Source organism: Sapajus apella, unplaced genomic scaffold (genome assembly GCF_009761245.1).
Source record: "Sapajus apella isolate SASKATOON/1434 unplaced genomic scaffold, GSC_monkey_1.0 scaffold30, whole genome shotgun sequence".
Taxonomy (NCBI): Eukaryota; Metazoa; Chordata; class Mammalia; order Primates; family Cebidae; genus Sapajus; species Sapajus apella.
In genome coordinates, this window is record NW_022436970.1 from 20,201,958 (window position 1) to 20,219,926 (window position 17,969).

General features: G+C 44.1%; 1 protein-coding gene across 2 annotated transcripts in view; it reads left to right on the top strand.

Annotated features, from left to right (window-relative positions):
• Positions 1-17,969, top strand: part of ZNF407 (zinc finger protein 407) — a 469,977-nt gene that overhangs the window by 449,277 nt on the left and 2,731 nt on the right. The gene's annotated exons all lie outside the window — the stretch shown is intronic.

Genomic DNA, 17,969 nt, shown 5'->3' on the forward strand with positions numbered 1-17,969 from the left:
TTGGATAAGGTCTTTAGAGCTAGATTCCTTGACAGTTCTAGCTTAGACTATAAGAAACCACTAGAAGATTCTGTATTGTTTCTGGATTCTGTTACCTTGGGCTCTCTTCATACTGACTTAGTGTTTGCTTTTGTTCTTTCATTATTTCTTATTCCTCCAGTATGAGGAACAACCCTGGGTAATGTTTCTGATCGTGCACTGGATCTGACCTTAAAATAGGCCTGAACTATTCTCATTGCTGTGACCCTTGTCTAAAACTTGCAGATTGTTGTGATTATGAGGTTTTCATTGATATGTTTGATACATGGTATAAAATAAACATTTTATTATAAATATGTAATATTAATATGTAAGATATGACTAAAGCTGTATGATATTTGACTGGTTTATCAAAAAAACTATTCACGTTATTTGTATGTGCATAGCTGTTTAAAATTTCTTTTCTGCTAAAGATCACCATGTACCTAGTATTTTGACCAACACTGAAGATTGATTTGTACATCATCGTACTTCCGGGTGCTTAACCACATGCAACACTCAGTTCAAACACACTGGTGCAAATTCCGTTATAACAAAGAATTTCTTCTACGATATTATTGTAAAGAAAAGGAGTGCATTGTCAGCAATATGTTTCTGAATAAGGAATGAAGTTTTCTTCAGCTTGATTAGGAAAAAAGTGTGTGTGGGGTGGCGTGGGTGTGGGGGGTGTGGGTGTGTATGCGGGGGTGTGTGGGGGGATGTCTGTGGGGGTGTCGGGGATGAGTGGGTGGGTGTGCACACATGTACATATGCCTCTGTATGTGCATGCACACATGTATGAAAAAATATGCAGATGTGATCATCTCAGCAGGAAGTTTTATAACTGAAGATGAAAGAAAATATAGTCTAACTGATGGTAAAAAGTCATTTTAATTAAAATTCATGTTAATAACTGAACCATTCAATTTGCACTGCTTATATAAGATTATAAGCACTCAACTTACCTGAGTGTTTAAACTCCTTTTTCTGGCTTACTTTGGGGCATTCAGCAAAGAGCCCGTCAAGTCCCTGGCCTCCTGTATGCAGGCCCGCTGCCTGCAGACGGTGGAAATGTTGCCCTGGAAATGCGGCTAAAGTTTCGTGAAATGAAACATGAAGCATGCCAGGCCCATCTGTGCCAGCCTGACGAAACAAAAGCAACCAATTTTGTCATCATTGTCTTTTGTTCTCCGCAATGCTGTTCCTGTGGCTGCTTTATGAGTGCCAGAGTCTGGGGGCATCCGTTGATCCGCCGTTTCCTTTGCTGCACCATTTGTTCTCTGTTATAATACTTGTCACCCCTGCACCCTCTTCTTTTTAAAAAATGGAAACTTCAGTGTCAAGAATCTTGAGTAGTGCTGTGAGGTTTCGTGCTAAGAGGCCAGTGGGCTTTGTTTTTGGATTGCAGGTCAAGTATGAATGGGGGAGAGGTGGATGGCTACTTTTAAGCAGAAGGATCAAATCTGTTGCTATGTAAGTCCCAGAATCTATAAACCAGTCATTTTATTATATTGGTGTCAGTTTTCATTATCTTCGTGAATAGATATTTCCCATCTTCATGCAACAGTATTTGCATATGATGAACCAACCAGCTTCAACATGGCTTCTTTTGATGATTCTGAATTTCGATTCAGATGATCAGAAGTAATTCTTATATGAGCTCACACTGGGCCAAATGTGGTAACTGTACACTTATTTGAACTCTATGCTACAATCAGCCCATTAATTTTTTAGTCTAAATAACACAATCAGCTGCTGTATATTGTGGAGGTGGAGGTATGTTATATTTTCTTTCATATCATAACAGAAATTTTAAAAATACGGCAACATGGGACCCATCACTGTATGATGTTTCCTACAGACTAAGCAGTGATCAGAGCCAGGCTGCCCAGCCCGTCTCTAGAGTGTCCACATGCCCAGGCATCGGCGTTCTGCAAGGAGGAGGGAGCTTGGAGACATCGAACCGATGGACTTAATCCACATCCTCGGAGCCTCAGACTTGCCGAGAAAGATGAATAGGAAACCAAGTCATTGTGCGTCCCTCCACTCACGTTAGCCAATGCTGTTTCACTTTTACTCTCTTATATTGTGAAGTTCTTGGGGAAATTTTTAACAGTTCTGGTACTGAAAAATTAAAATCCACTCATAAGCCACCAGTTAGAAAGTCGAGCAGTACCCGGCCCAGTCGTGACCGCTGCGCCGAGGTGTCCCGCCCCACGGGGCCAGGTCCGCACGAGACGAGCAGCATCCTCCTTTACTTCACTCCTTGGAGCGGCTGTGCGAGAATCAATCGCCTCCCTTCTTTGGCTTTTTGTTTTCATAGAGTTGACTTGAAGACAGGCTAAAAAAAAAAAAAAAAAGCCTTACCTCACTCCTCCTTGCATGTGTTTGCTATGTAGATTCAAGCTCAAAAGTCTCTGGTCACAATTTGGCATTTGCCGCCCAAATGTCCCTTGACCTCTGTCCTTCAATGTATACTAGTCAAGTTTAAGTCAAATAAATTATGTTCGTAGCAGTTTATCTGTAGGTTGAAAAGTAGCCAAAGAAAAAGGGAAGGAAACCTTCTTTATTAATAGGGCTATGTCCAAAGTCTAAGCTAACGTTGATGTATCTATTTGAATATTTGGGATTCTGATTTGTTTACTTATATAAATAATTTTTTTAAGTTGGACAATAAAACCAAGTATTGAATAATGCACACATGTTTAAAGAAAGAACTGAGCGCAGTGAGTTGGGCTAAGATTAATTGTCAGGATCGTTTTTTTGCTTACGTGACATATTGGGAAACAGATTATGCACGGTTGATCTGTGGAGGTTTAAGGGACTAGCAGGACAGTGTCAAAAATAAGAACACAAAAAAACAAGTAGCATTGTTCTAGCCAATAGGAGTTAACTAGTAAAAGGAAGGCATGGAAAACAAAAGGTACCCATAACACTAAAAAAAGCAGGCCCGACCCTTCCTCCGAACCTTCCTTACGAGTAAGGGGGTTAGAGCAGCACCTAGAGCAGGGACCCTCTGCCTTCTGCAGCCTCACATCGAAGGTGACTGCTGCCAGCACCCTGGCCCCAGCGTACTGCAGTCATGTGGCAGCTTTTTAAAGCAGCTTCTGTCATAGAGGCTTTTCTAAGAGGATTTTTTCCCCTTCACTTTCTGTATGCAGTTTACCTGCTGGACTTCATGGAATTTCTATTAAGAATTTCAGATATTTTAGTAATACTTTTCAAAGCATAGCTTTTACTAACAGACACCTTGGTACTCTGTAAATTAAGTAAGACAACAACTGTTAGATCACCGGGATAATGCAAACGCACAAGCACAGTAATCAAATGGACATACATAAAAGCTGAGATGTATAGTGTCACTCTCTCTGTTTTGCCCTTTGGCAATTCTGCTTTGAGTTTCTTTCAGCCAGCAAATGAGGAATTAATTCAGTACTGTCATTCTGATTGTCTGCTGCAGGAGAGAGTAGATGTATCTTTGTTGAGAAAAATACTTGATGACGTTTAATAGTGAGTGGAGTCGAAGGCAAGCATGCATCTCCGTACTTCCGCGTGCTTTACGCCAAGTTTCACACACCTTTCTTTTCTTCGTTATAATAATGAAGCCACTAATCAGGCAGCCTTATATTGTTCTTCATATAGAATATGGCTCGTGATAGTATTCATAACATGTTAACCACGTGCTCAGGAGGAAAATGGCCGGAATTATAGACTCAGATCATGATGGAGCTGAGGCTGACACCTGTCAGCAGCGCCAGGCCTGTGCCTCCTCTGCTGGTGATCTGGACAGACACCGCCCTTTGTGCTCTCAATCGTATTCTGATTGCATTGATTAATTCCGTGATCTTCCTGGTATTATGTGTCAGAGGCCTAATTTCTGTCTACATGGTGTTTCTTTTTGGCATTTGCCATGGTTGACCCCTCACCTCTTTCTTCCCTTCTGTGACCTCAGAGCTTGACTTTTTGGCCGTCTTGACTGGCTCTGACTGTCCATGCTTTGCCAGTGTCCCCTGGAGCTCATTTACCCACCTTGGTTCTCAGCCTCTCAGGCAGCACCCAGGTGACTTCAAGCCTCAGCTATGTGGGACCACCACCTGTATTCTCGTGACAGCTGGATGTCTGTTTCCAGCCCAGCCCAGCCCTCCCCTGGCCTTCTGAAGCATGGTGCCAGTAATAGCTGGCAGGACTCTCACTCAGCTCAGCGAGAACGTGAGAGGTGCTTGCATGAGCTGATGATTGGAAGCTTGACATTTTCTGTCTTTAAAAACATCAACTAGACTATTTTCATCAACTTGATAATTATGTTTCAAATGTTTGTTTTGTTTTAGAATGTCAAGATATGAGGGCCTGCTATTTACAGGCATGTATTTGCAAATAACATATTTTGCTTGTGAATAGTTATGATTCCTAAAAACTGAAAAAATTAGATTGGAGGGTGGGAGAGGACAAGAGGGCTGAGCAGTCAGTCTTCAGGCTGTAGTTGCCACCAAGCCAGTCACCCAGCGAGAGGCCCCCTGGCCCATTCCCACCAGCCAGGAAGGTTGTAGGAGAGTCGCCCTTGGCCAGCCTGGTTGCAGCGGGGGCAGTGCGGCCAGCCCTGCTCCTTGACAGGAATCGGAGCGGTGAGTTCTCACAGCCACCTCATTGCCTTTCGAAATAACACTCTGGCCAGTAGTATGGGCGGGTGGGGTTGGTCATCATGACCTCAGTGTCAGCTGGTGTGATATATAATTGTACACAGAACTAGGCAGATTCAAATATCTGGTAATTGCCCAGAAAGTTCATGTTGTCTGCATTTGAAGGAACTGAGTATCAGGCGGTGTGTTGGGTGTCTAAGAGCAGAAGCCAGAGAGTGGCGTCACGGAGCGAGGATGAATCACCTGCTGTCAAACAGGGCAGCCTCCTGCTCCGGCAGGGCTTCGCCTCACATAGCCTGCGGTCATAGCTGTTTGTCTGGTTCCTGAAGACATGCCAGTCACCAGCACTGTCTTCTCTGATGGGCCCACCACTGTCCAGCAGAACTTCTGCTCCCTGCTTTTGGAGTTCTAGCATCAGAATCTAAGTGCTAGCAAGGACATGGGAGCCCCTAATTTGAGTCCTCTTTATAGCATCTCCAAGAAGTGGTCGTTCTTTTTTTTTTTTTTTTTTTAATAGGAGACTCAGTGCTAAGGTATCATGTTTCCGTTTCTGAATCAATGTTATTGAGGCAAAGCTCCCTTCCTGCAACTTTCCTCGGCTGTTCCCCATTTTGCCCTCTAGAGCCATGTAGAATGAACCTGTTCTTTCTACATGATAGTCCTTTAAATATTTGTAAATCGAAGCCATTCTTTATGCATTAAGTCCCAGTTATTTTTGTTTCCTTTCTCTATGTTCATGGCTATTTGTCAATGTTTCTCTTAAAACACGGAGCTCAAGCTTAAACATGACACCCTAAGTATAGTCTGACCAGCTTATCGTCCTATTATTACCTTTCTCTGCCTGAACTCTGTACTTGTATTGATGTAGCCACATCAGTGTATGGATCCTACCAGTGGCTAGAACTTGGAAGTCATTTTCTATGACACTTTGGGCAATTTTTTCACTACTGACTGCGGGACTTTACATTTGTTTGCATTAAATTTAATTTTGTTATATGTGTAATGTGATTCAAATATTTTAGTCATACAGGATTATTTTGTATATTCATAGATATTAGTTTAATATTATATACTAATTTCAGGTGATATGAACTGAACTATAATGCATTAAACTTGAAATAATAGTGATTATTATTACTATAGAATATATTACCATTAATATGTTGAGCCCTTCCTGTGTGTCAGGCACAATACTAAGTATTGTACGTAGGCTGTCTCATTTACTCTTTAAGAAAATAAGTATTGTTATGTATTTTATTAAGAAAATGATTTAATAAATTTTAATAACTGTCTAGAATTATCAAAAGTCTAAAATTTTATCCAGCTTGCAAATGAGTTATCCTGCCACAGTTTGTGGGTATTGCCAGAAGATACAAGATTCCTGGGTCAGAGATAAAGGACTTTATTAATCACAGCAACAGCTATAGCCAAAGGGTCAGCATCTGACCCAGTTTCCTGAGTCCCAACTCCCACAGGCTGACATGAAGAGGCCATGACACCTGTACATGCAGTGGGTTATAGTACAGGCAATGAACACTGAAGTCAGGGGGCCCAAATCTTTTATTATGAGCAGTAAGCTTGCCTGTTCTCTGCCCAAGAGAAGTACTTATCTTTATTATAATGAACAGTGAATCAGTTTGCCCTTTGCTCTGGAAGAAGACACTATCTTTATCTTCCAAGTCTGTTTGCTCTAGAAACATCCATGAAAAGATCATCTAGAGTAAAGGTAGTCAGTGCCTCAGCTCACAAAAAGCACAAAAACACAGACATCTATGGAGATTTCTCTCCATAGTAACTTCCAGGTGAGGTGAGGAATCAAACCCAAGCATGCTGACAACCAGAGCTCGTGCTCTTTCTCTTACCTGGAAGATATTTTATAGATCAGTCAATTCTCCCTGTTTAGATTTGTGTCTTCTTTTTAAAGCAGTACTTATTAAGGCCTATTATATGCCAAGCACTGAAGATGCCATGGCAAATCATAGAGCCCTGTACTCAAGGAGCTCTCGGTGTAGCAGAAAAGACGAGCGCTCTAATGGATAATTAGGATTCATCGTGATAGGCTAGAGGTATGTACAACAGGCTGTATGAGTATCTACCTAATATCTCTGAAACCTAAAATAACTTTCACATCAAAGAGATGTACAGTTAAGACAAATGTACAATTAAGTATCCAGTTGCTTACGGACCCGTTTTAATACTGTCACCTTAGGACCTAGGTTTTTCTGTTAGTTTTACTCAGAAACCCTTTAATAAATGACAAATGTGACAAACTACAAAAGCACCTGAGTGCATTCTTCCTGTGCTCACTTACGGAACCTAAAAATTCTACTAGTAGTCATGCAGCTGATTGTCGCAGTGGGCATTTATTCTGATTATAGTCCTAAGTGAAACAGATCATGGCCTTTCTCTCCCATTCACTGAGACCTCAGGACTGTCAGCAAGGTGATTTCATTCCCCATCACAATCACTTACTGAAGTAGAGTAATAGCGGCAGAACCACAGGAGTAGTGAAAGAAACATATTCTGGGTTCTAGGGAAGAGAGAATTGATATGGAATGGCAACTGTGAACCCTGGAGGTTTTTGAACTGCTCCACTCCTTAGATGTCCTACCCTTTAAAAACTTGAACAGCTCTTGAAGAATTAACAAGTGTTGCGCAAACACTGAGTGTCAGCACTTACTCTAGCCATGCTGCTGCTAGCCTGGGGGTTGGTCATCAGGTACAGAGTTACATGAGACATATCTGAGGGGCTTTCTCCAGGGAACTCCCTGAAGAGCAGACACCAGCACATGTCATCAGAACTCAGGCACTCTCATAAGTGAAGGCCAGGTTCATGGGACGCACAGCCAGTTGCCCACTTGACATGGTGCTGAACACAGTTCAGAAAGGAGACCCTGCCTGCGCATCTCACATCTACACCCAGTATGCCACAGATTCACGCTCAGGAGCGGAATGTGATGAGGAGAATGGAGATGGAAGGCTACCCTTGTGGAACACCACTAGCTGTTCCTGCATGTGTGTGCATGTCCACGAAGGCGTGTGCTTGGGTGTGCTTAATTGTATGTATGCACATGTATGTATATATTTCAAGAAAACATGGAAATGTTACATCTGATTAAGCATATAAAGTGTTTAAATTTTAGGTAATACTATTAATAATCAGCTTGTTATTCCCCACTGGGTAATTATCTTTCCTGATGCTGTTACCTGCCACAGGAGGCATGTACTTGTCCTAGACTGACTTTACCCCTTCACGATATCTAGGTGAGCCATTTGTTGATCCATTGGGAAAAAAAAAAGGAGCAAAGAATGGGACTGAATGCTGCGGCTCTCCCTCCATGAGGGATCTCGGGAAGCCGCCTTGTGGTCCTCCCATGTCCTTTGAAGATCCTCCACCAGTGTCAGGCCTGTAGCTTTATTTTTGGGACTGGGAAGTTCCGGCAGAAGACGTGGCCCTTAGACATTCCTTCCGAAAGCATTCCGAGTTCCGCCTTTCTAAACCTTGTTGAAGATTATGTCAAGTGGGCAACAGGTCGTGTGCCAAGTGACCCTGGGCGTCAGCCACCTGATAGACCTCGTTTCCTAGGTGCCTGAGTTTGGATCACATGTGGTGGATTCCTTTTCCCCTTGTTCACGTCACCATTCCCACACCAAGTGCCTTCTGGGGGTCCCTGTGCGGCGGCCCGTACACAGCTTTGCTGCTGCTTTCCTGCGTGTGCCTCGGAGTGGAAGGCTGCACGTGCGTGGGTGTGACTCCCGGAGCGGCGTCCGGATCCACACCGCATGCGTGTTGCCATGTGTGCCTACCAGCCAACTCCTTTCAAACAGGCTTTTAGTGAAGAGGCAAAATAGTGTTGCCTGTTTAACAAAGCCTTTACATTCCTCATAAACTACTACTACTTTTTTAAAAAGAGAGTTTTTCTGTTTATACCCTCTTGGAATGCAGTGGAATCATGTGGTCCTGTTTAGTGGCCCCATGACACTTTATTACCTCATTGGACTATTACCCTATTTTAAAATCTACCATGGAAATGTTCTGGAGGACTTCAGTGTGCCGGGCGTAGCTGCTGAGACAAACGGCACACTGTTCCCTCTAGACACAGCGACGTCCTTGTGCCAGCCGCACCCGTGGCCCACCCCACCCTGCTCTGTGCATTTCAGATGAGCACAGCGCACCAGGTAGACAGGACCCCATCGGGCCTGGGGTCAGTATTCATGTGGATTGTGCTTTTTGAAAGGATCTCCCTTGAAATTTTCTTGTTTCCAGGTCAGGATAGGAGTTTAACTTAGATATTTAGGAAAATGTTGAAAATAAAGATTGTAGTTCACACTGGTTAAGAAGAAAATATGTTACTGTTTCCCACCTGGACATTGTCAGCACCCAGTCCACCCCCTCAGCCTTGCCGTGTGTAGAAAAGGCTGAGGCTGGGTGTGGCCTGGCCCAGAGGCTCTCCCAAGTCCATCCGAGTAGATCCAGGGAGGGACTGAGGGCCATCGTCCCCCCACCTGCACATCCCCCTGTCCTGCCCCTGGCTTGCTCCACGGGGACGGCTCCTGAGGCCGTGCTTCCCCAGCGCCTGCCAGCCTTGCCCAGGCCCACGGTGGCCTCTGCTCCGTTTCTTCAACTTTCATTTCCTGGACTCACGGATTTCTACGGGTTTGGGTCTCCTCCTATAAAGAACCCAGGCTTTCCCGGGTTGCTATCCACAGGGTGCCGGGGGTCCTGTGGCACACAGCAGCTCCGTTGGAAAGAGCAGCCATGTGCCCAGAACATATGATTCATTTTAAGGCATAGAGAAGAAATCCGCATTGTTTTGAGTGTACACATGCAGCTGCTGTCGTTTGGCTGTGAGCAGATGTTAGACCTCCGAAAGCTTTGCTGATCATTAAAATACTAACAGTTAGTGTTTTACCCCAGCCGTAGGTTCTGTTTACTGTAAATTTGATTTTAATGGTGCCTCTGTGCAGTTACTAAGAAGTGGTTTGCTTTCTACCTTCCTACAAAAGTGTCTACAATGAAGACAAATGTCTGTTTCCTCTCATTTCCTCGGGAATGATATGAAGATACTATAATATAGAGGAAATATAAACATGACTACAAAAGTGAATTTCAGTTTTTTTATAGGGTTTTGCCAGAAAAACAAAAAGGAAACAAGTTTAATCTGCCTTGTTAACCTTTTAAAGTCAGCCTTGTTAAAGCCATGCCCTCCAGCAGAATTGGTTGGGCTTATTTGCAGAATTTTACCTTTTAAGGTGTGCATAATATGTACAACTTTTGAAAAATAGGCCTTGTCTTCTGATACTGTTCACCTGCATTGGGAGTTCATAGATTGTCAGAGGACACTTAGGAAAAGGTCGTTGGGATTCCTAATTTTCTGATTCCATAATGCAAAAAAGAATGCCTGTTCCAGTTTATTACATCTTTAAGTCCAGCAGAGGTAGCCTTCAGTAAGCAGGGGCCGCTATTTGTCTGGTAGAGTTTGAAGGTCTTCTGGTAGCCCCGCTCCTGCAGGACTGACATACCACAGCTCTTTTCCAAGTCGGGAATCCCCCCATACAAAGCCTGAAGGGCGCGGTTAGTGCTCTCGGCTGTTTTCACATATAACTAACTAACACGTGTTGGTGCACAGGAGCAGCCAGGCTTGCATTGGAAGGAGAGGCAAGGGTGCCTCCAAGAGGGACACCCCCCTTCCCAGTGGCCAGGACTCTGACTTCAACACCCAGAAACATGTGCAGAGTGAGAGAAGCGCCCTGTGTTGATACCTGCCTGGGTTCCCCTCCACCACCCCTCCCCTTGCTTTGTCCCAAATAGGACAGAAGACACTTGAGCGCTTTCTGCCGGCACATGGACCGGCTGTTCTGAAGAAGGAGTTCTGGCTGTTCATGGGTAAATGACCAGATCAGAGCACTTCACAGCCTAATTTTAAAGTGCCGTCTCGTCACCCTCCATGAAACTCGATGACACTGTTTCTGTCACTTGAGTTCAATTTCCAAAGGTACATGGTTGTGCATGGTGATCTATCGGTGTAGCTCATAGGCCTCTGCACAGCAGAGAAACAGTTAACTGCTGCCCTTCCTCTCCACCCCACAAAGCCTGTCAAGATAACCTTAAAGCATGCATTCTTATCTTACTGAGTGAGATTTGTGTGCATAACTTCCATTACTGTTAGATCTTCATGCATGAAAATGATAATATATACCTAAGGGTCTGATATAATACAACATTTCCTAGGGTTTGTGACTTTAAAGGTAAAATATTGTCTTTTGTTCTTTGTCACTCTTCAGTGCCCATGGAAGTATCTCGGCCCGTGGAGACTGTTCTTGGTGAAGTTAGAGACCTGCCTGATCATGTATTTCCAACTCATGATAAAACTTAGTCTTTGTTTTTTGTGAATATCCAGAATTCTTTTCAGGGGTCTCCTATGATTGTCTTCAGTGGCTGCCAGTGTTCAACGTAGTACCCCATGGCAATTAAGAAAAAGGAACTAAAACTTTTGGTACCCAAATTTCTGCCCTGTTTATTGTAAATATTCCTTCACCAAAAATTGTGTGGTATATCCAGAGAAATTGTATATCTGTATTTATGTGGAGTTTTTTGGAAATGGTGTGAACCTCAGTTAATTTTTACAGAAAAGCCATTCCCCCATCTCTTCTTAGAAAACAATGGCCTTCATGAAATGGGGGCACAGCGAAGACTTCACTGTCATCCTTCAACATATTTTTGTACAGTTATATGTGGTATACAGCAGAGAGTTACCAAAACGCCTTTTACTGATTACACTGTGATGGGTGTCACTCATCCTTAGGACAGCCCCATCAGCTTAGGTTGACCATAGCTTTAGAATGACCAAAACCAATCTGTCCTCTGAGATAAATCTCACTAGTTTTGCTATCATGTTTAACATGCATGTCAAAAACTACAAATAATTCTTAATCTTGTATTTCAAGTAACCTCTTTGTTTCTGTTTTGTGTGTGAATTTTGGTAACACTGACCAGAATGTGTTTCTAACTGTTGAAAATAATGGAGACGCAAGTGGTACAGACCAACCTGTGTTCTTAAAAAATAAGAAAAGGAGAACTTGCCGTTTGGTTGCTGGAGTATAAAACTAAGAGGTGACTCTGTCCCACGTTATACCAGATTCATCCTCTTTCTTTGATCCTGGTCCCTAAACCATTTGATTGGAGTTTTCCCTTCCGGAACTTCAGGAAGTTCATTGTTTAGTACAAGAAGTAGCTCAAAGGCAGGGAGTCCCCATAACATGTCCCGGTGTTAACATGGTAAGCATCACGTCTTCAAAACCAGTTTCCAGTGGGAGCCCTGTGACAGGACTTCCTGCACAATGCCAGGGAACTCTCATTGTCTACAAGATGAATAAATTATAGAGCAATTATTGATATCGATTTGACTGGCTAAACTATTGGTGACTGCTATTGTAAGAATAATGTATTCCCTGCTTGGAAACTTCTAAAAGGTTATATTTCATTGAATTTTAATTTGTCATTTTTCCTGCTTTCACTCGAGAAACTTATAAGCTTTTGTGACATTAAAATATGGCTCCAATTTATTAGCATAATCTGTTAATATTGTTTCATTTTAATAGACATTAAGTATGATTTCTTAACATTCTTGTTAAAATTACATCTTAAAATTGAAGGCAAGAAAAATTATATGTGGCTTAAGAATTGCAATGTCATGTGTGTCCCAAATTTTTATATGAAAAGTATTATTTTTTTAATCACATTGTATTCAAGGTACTTTCACTATGGCAATGAACCAACCCAGCACTCTCAAGCTTACTGGGTCTACCAGAGTAAAACATCTGAAGTATACCCAGTGTCGGAGATGTACCTAGCAATGTATCAACATTTAGTACCATTTCAAGAGAAGCTTCGAAATTGAAAATAAATGCTGACTCGTAGCAACAAAGTGGTTTACACAGGATATTAGCACAGGCTTTTGTAGGCATTAGGCATTTCACCCCACGACATGTCTTTTTAACGCCATCTTTATCTGCTACGTGATGCATGAAATCTACTTTCGGTTTTAGATCTGCTAGCAACCTTTGACCCCTTGAGTGGAGACACAATGTGACCTTTCTATTGTCATCAGCTTTCATTCTCCTGAAAATTCTATGAATTTTTATTACAAGGTTTTTTTAAAACCAAGCTGAGGCTTCCACAAATTACTTGCCACAGATGAGATGAAGTTGTTGAAGTGGTGTTAGATAAGTTTTACAGCCAGCATGTGCGCTGCCGAGGAGCCCAAGCCTGTGTCCTACAATGTCATACACCAGTAACTGCTGAGCCTACTATTGGATAAATACATCATTTTATGGAACATTGATTGTTCTATAAACCCAATGGAGTATTATGCTCTATGATCAAACCATTTAGATTGTGTGTAGAGCACAGAAAATGCCATATTCAGGATGGTACTAAAAGTGCCATTTGTGTATTTTATGGATGTCATTACAGGGGAAACTTCTCTCTGTAGGCCCTGTTTACTGCAAAATTTTTTAGTCTGTAATGACATTTTTCATTCACAACGTATGCCTTCAAGAGAGGGGGCCCTTGTTTTATTTTTTTCATTCGGGTTTACTGCACAAATTCTGTACATTTTAATTAAATGTAAGCTTAACAAAAGCATAAGGTATTTATTCTGAAGGAAAAAATGATGACAGTAAGGAAAAAACAGCACGCGCACACCAAGGAGGCAGTCAGGTACCAGTCCTGTGTCGCCCCCAGAAGCGCACCGGACGGCACAGGGGAGCCCTGAGCACAGTTTTGGGGAGTAGAGTCTCTGCAGCTTAACCCCTCCACCCCGCATAATGGAGCTTGTGCTTTTCCACGCTGGAGACATTGGCTTCAAGAACGCAGAAGGAGACACAGCTTCATAACGGCATTCCAGAGCAGCCAGCTGACCTCGAAATCCTCTCTCCAAAAGCAAACCCTCAGACACCCCAGTAACTACCTGTTTATTCCATCCAAGCTGTGAACTTTCAATGCATTCGGCTCTGAGAAGGGAGTAAAATCTCTTGGTGCTCACAAAAGCAAACGGGCAGAAAGTGGGGACTTTGTATTTGGGCACGAGGCTGCATTTTCATGTCACTTGTGCCTTCTACACAAAGAAGCTGCTTAATGCCCTATTGGAAACAGACCCAGAATGAAAGATTTTAGGCACACCATTTGGTTAGCTACTGTTATTTTACTGAAATTCAACAGTGTCTTTTTTAAAAAGGTACTGACATACAAACACTACATTCAGCACCCGTGCTCCATTAAGGCTTGTGCGATTTTGGAGCCATAACAGTGACTAAGCAGGAAGGATGCACCCTGTCCCACGTGCCTGTTTTCCAAACACTCCATGCATTCGGCCATTTGCATTTGATGAGCTTTACAGTTTATATTTACTAGAAAGAGCTCGAAAATGGAAGTTGATGTGCCCAGCAGATTCTTGGTCATAGCCCAGTTAGAGTTTAAAGTTACAGAAGAGATTCACATTAGTTTAAATGACACTTGAACTTCTACATAGCTCAACATTAATTCATTATGGTTGAAATGGAAGAATCTTCAGTGGGTGAATCTTTTTCAATCTGATTGAGGCTGTTACATTTTATAGGTGCTATTTTTCAAAGCAGTACTGACAGCACTCGAAGTTATTAAATTGCTGAATCAAAAGATGGACCTGCGCTCGCATTTATGAACTGTGATGGACTGGCTGGTTTGTGCAGCGCGGAGGTGAAGACGTTGGTGTTGCTAGGCTTCATCACATGCCATACTGACAGCAGTATTTACCCATGCAGTTTACTTTAATGGTCTGGAAGTGGCTTAACCCACCTCTGGATTCAAATAAATTCAGTAAGTAGTTCAGAATAGCATAATTATCAGTGCTGCAAGGGATTCAAAGGATAATTCTACACCCAAGAGATTTTCTGTCCAGTTGCAGAGTAAAGAACAGAATTGCTTGGACTGGAGCATCCACCATTTCTTCCCTCGACTACCTAAGAAGAGGATGTTTGCTCTTTCTTTCCCAGCTACAGTAGTTTCTTCCATCTTCTAATGTACCAGCAGTTTGTCCTTTTCTGTAATTAAAATGAATAGGGGAGGGGAATGACTGGGGAGGCTGCCTTCTTTGTTTTTGTGTCCTTATTTCTCTTTTTTAATATTGCTGAATTAGACTAAAAATGACATTTAAAATAGAGAACAGACAGAAACAAATCAAGGATGATGTGTGAAGATGGCTCTGGGTAAAACAGTAGGGACTGGGGAGAAATTGCAAGCACACCAGAGAAAGAACTTGTCAAGTACAGGAGACAAAGATCTCTAGAGGTCCCAGCAAATGGCAAAGTGACCGGGGACCAGCCACACGTGCCCGGCTTACACTTAGGTGCAAAGGGGGCATGAATACAAGAGTTGTGAGTGCCACCCTCGAGGCTTCTGACCTCTTCTAGGAGGGAATGTAGGAGGATCAAAGTTAGGAAGACAGCCGTGAAACCGGCAGCAATTCAGCCCCTGCCCCGGGACCTGCACGCCCACCCCCTCTCAGCTTAGCTTTTAAACTCTGATCTTCCCTAGGGCAAGGCACCAGGCGGGGCTGGGCACGGGTTGTTTCTTTCTGCAAAGTGGAAAGAGAGGGGCAAGGTAGGTAGGAAGGAGCTCTGTCTCCAGGCACATGCCCAGGCAGACCCTTTCAAAGGCTCTACATTGGTTCCCTCAAAACTCTTTACCACCCGTGACCTTTGGAAAGTCTCCAAGCATCTGCACGGCATGTGTACACAGGTTGAATACCTGTAACTGCTACCACCAGACCTCAGGAAGAGGAAGTCGTGTTCAGGAAGTGCCTGCTACCTGCAGCACACGGAAGGGAAGCCAGCAGCCCCACTGAGTGGTGCCCAGTTGTTCTCTGTCCTTGGTTGGGGGTAACCAAGAGAAAACAGGGTGCACTATAATTAGGGAATTTGCTCAGCTAGACTCATAAACATTTTGGACCCTCTTCCGGGAAGGGTGAGTCGGTCTTGAAGATGCAGTGGTTTCCTCTGCCTGACACATGGGCGAGGCCAGGCCTGGCTCCCCCTGCGGTTTGCTAGCCCGACTACATCTGCTCATGCTCGGGTTCCGTGGGTGCAGGGCAAGGACACAGGAGTACCTCCTGGTAGCTCTTTTCTTGACCTAAAATTCCGTAACCTTTCTCAGATTCACGCTTACAGAGTTCCCTGAGAAAGTACTTAACAGTTAATTAATACTTTCAAATCCAGGACCGTACACCTCCAGCCTGGGTAAGAGCTGGGGCGTGTCCTCTTGGTAAACATGGTTTAACAATTTCCACTGATCCTGCCTGAGATGTACCCACGGGAAGACAGGCCTTGTCTGGGGTCTGTGCTCAGAATTAACTCGGTATTGAAAGAAATGCTTTCTTGTGGAACACCACCAACATGATAAGCAAAACCGTTGACTCTATTCTGAAGAGATGCTAGCAATAAATAATCTCTAACAATGCATACTCCTTTTTTCCCTTTTGGTAAGGTTAAAAAATGCTGTTAAGAAACTGACCCCCTTAAAGACAATAGAGCAGAATATTTCAAAAATGTGGCAGCTGTTGAGATACGGAAATGTTCGCTATAGATCATCTGTAGACCCTTCTCTTATTTGAGAAGGACGGAGTTGATTCAAAAACTGATGGAAAATTGGGACAACAGGAAGTCTGTTTAAAGAGTCCATTTCTTTTTTATGAAAATAAAGTTGGCCATTTCCAGCCCTGTTTTACCCGCAAGGCAGGGAGCGGCAGCATGGCTCTGAGTCGCCAGTGACATTGAGGAGGCTGTGAATTGCGCCTGGGCGTGTGTCCTCGCGCAGTGCCTCCCATCCCCACCGTCCTTGTGCCACCAGAGTTTTGTTTGTGCAGCACAGATGGCGGCTGAAGTCCCTGGCCCAAGAGCTCCGGCAGCAGCCCAGGCCTTTCAGAATCCCGCTGCCCACCAGAGCCCCGGGCACCAGCCACCCGCCCTGGGTATCCTGTTGACAAAGGGCAGACTGTGAAGGGCACAGGATGGCCCCAAACCAGGGATATGCCCAGCTCCGGCGCTCCCCTCCTCACTCTCGTCCCCGCTCACCCCTTCTTTTCTCTCCTGGTCTCCCCTTATTGCCTCTGCCCAGGCACCCAGGGGCTTATGGTATTTTCCACACATGTTGTTTTTACTAAGGCATTTGGGGCTGGCACTTCAGATCCTAAATTTCTCACCCTCTATTACAGTCCTGCAATTTTCCTGCTGAAAACATCCAGCCACTCCTCCTCTCTGCAGCCCATGGCCCAGGTTTCTTAGTGCAGGGCAGAGGAAGCCTGGGGCAGCCCGCTGTGAGATGAGCACATTCTTCTCCGGACAGCCCCAGCCTTCTGCTGTCCCAAGGCCTGGAAACACCATGGGGACGGCCTTCCTGCCTCTGCCTGGCCCCTCGCTGCTTCTGTCTGGGAGGCCTTGTCCTCCTAGCCCTCAAGAGATGGCTTGAATCTTGTCCCCAAGACAGAGTTAGAATGTCGTTTCTTTTTGCATCTTCACCTGAATATTCTTTCCTGAATGTGCGGCTCGTCTCTGTGCAGTGCCTGTCACCTTACGTTGTATCGCAGACATTCGGCAAACACATCTTTGTTGATTATTTGTTCCATGCCAGGCACTGTCCAGAAGATGGACAGAGAGAAGGAATGTGAGTCTGGCCCCTCGAAGCCCACCACGCAGTTCCGCAGTGTGGACTCCCCTTTCAGTCCCTGAGCACCCAGCACCTGCAGAGTGCTCTGCAGCTGCCAGGATACGTGACTCACGTGGCCGCGCAGGCCGCCTGCCTCGGTTCAGTGCCTGAAACATTGTCGATCTTCAATAAATATTTGTTGCATTAAACTTTTACAGCTGTGTTTATTGATATTTTTAAAAATTTAATATGCAAGGCTTTCATCCCTTTTGTTGAATAAACAAATATACCATATATAATATTTGGTCATTAAAAAAAGATTTTCCGTTGGTTTAGGAGGTACTGCTGCTGGCTGTTTGCTGAACTTTACTTACCACCCATGACTGAATGCATTGTTACAAAAGAAATGATGGTGGCAGGGAGGAGGGGGTCCAGCCCCTTCCCCAGGCACTGGAGAGGCACACACCCCTGCAAAGAGTTGTATTGGACAGCTCACCCAGGGCTGGGGACTTGCACATCCAGCATTAGCTGTGTGTGCCCTCCAGCCGAGAGTCCGCCTGCAGACGGTCATGGAGGCCTCTGGCCCCACTGACACTTGCACTGTAGAGAGCTCCTCGGGGTTTAGAATGGGG